Source organism: Brassica napus, unplaced genomic scaffold (assembly GCF_020379485.1).
Source record: "Brassica napus cultivar Da-Ae unplaced genomic scaffold, Da-Ae ScsIHWf_243;HRSCAF=411, whole genome shotgun sequence".
Classification (NCBI taxonomy): Eukaryota; Viridiplantae; Streptophyta; class Magnoliopsida; order Brassicales; family Brassicaceae; genus Brassica; species Brassica napus.
In genome coordinates this window covers 29,749-31,295 of record NW_026015776.1, presented here as the reverse complement: position 1 = coordinate 31,295, position 1,547 = coordinate 29,749, and positions in this window count along the sequence as shown.

Sequence of the window (1,547 nt, the reverse complement as noted above, 5' to 3'; positions counted from 1 at the left end):
CTGTGGCTTAGCCTTAATCTTAGCTTCTTCAGCCAAGTTAGACTCCAGCAAAGCCACCCGTTCCACCAGTTCTCCGACGGTGTTGAAAGTGCAGATCGAGCAGTGGGTCTTCATTTCCGGCCTTAGGCCTCGGATGAACCTACGGACCTGGACTGACTCGTCATCCAGCTCTCTTCCAACGAACCGTCAGAGTCGGTTGAACTCTTCTTCGTACTCCCGTACGGTCCTGCGGCCTTGGACCAAATCTAGAAACTTAGCTTCCAGACAATCCCAAGCCTCAGCAGGAAAGTATTTGCGGTTAATTCAACTTCAAAATCCGCAAAAATTGTGAGACTTCCATTGGTGCGCTTGTCAACTGCAAGCCACCAATTATGCGCGTCCCCTTCCAGGAAGTGAACCGCAATGTCTCGTCTGTAATCATCTGGACAGCGAGTTGATTGGAAGATTCGGACCAGCCTACTCCTCCACTCATCTGCCACAACAGGGTCGGTACTACCTGAGAATTGCTTTGTACCCAATCTGGATAGATGTTGAAGCAAACTCAGATAGTCAACCTTCTTTACAGACCTTTCCGGTGGATCGATCTCGATCACCTCCACCGCGTCCACAGCTGGACCCGTAGCATTAGGTGTAGCCTTAGCTAAAGGTGTAGCTTGACCAACTGATGAATTCACTAGTGGAGTGAACAGCTGAGTCATAGCCGCCACCTGGTTACCCATAACTTTCATGGCCTCTAACAAGTCCTCTCAGGACAGTGCTGCGGGCATGTTGGCCGTTCCCTCGGCCCTTTTCTCACGCTGAACACCATCACTGTTAGCGTTCAAGGATTCTACTTCCTCGTCACTTTCCTGATGTTGCGGACCCTCTGGTTGCGTTCCCGTAAGATTGGCCTGGTCAGTCGGTAACACATCCCCGGTGTTAGTCACAGCCGGCGCCGTTGGTAACCCGGACGTATTAGATCCTTCCGCGGCCGCTTGACTTGACTGACCGGCCATTTTCTTATTCCTTTGGGTCATTCCCGATTTGCTTTTCCCAGCCTAAGGATTCAGACATTGTTAGTAAAACATATACATAACATAACCGAGACAATTAATCCCTAGACCTAACTATCAAACCTCACCATGAGACTGAAGCAGCTAGCTGCGTGTGTGTGGACTACATAACCCAACTATCCTAGAATCAAGCATTCTCTGATACCAACTTGTAACACCCGAATCCGGCCTCTCGACGAAACTGGACCCGTTTGCTACTTAATCAATCCTTTGCTTGTTTGATTCATTTTAAGTCTTTCATTTACTAAGCCATGTTCGAATCTGAGGTTCTAAAACAATTGAACAGATAGCCCAACGGAATATAAATGTATATAAAATGTATTACTTAGAAACTATAAAACCACAACTTCTTAATCGTTTCATAGACAATCACTAGTTCATCCCTAGCATCATCTAACCACACGTTACACAGCCTCTCACTGACCGAGCCTTCACGGCTCCTTGGCTTGACCAGAACCATCCTTAGTTCCTGAAACCACAACCAGATAAGCATTA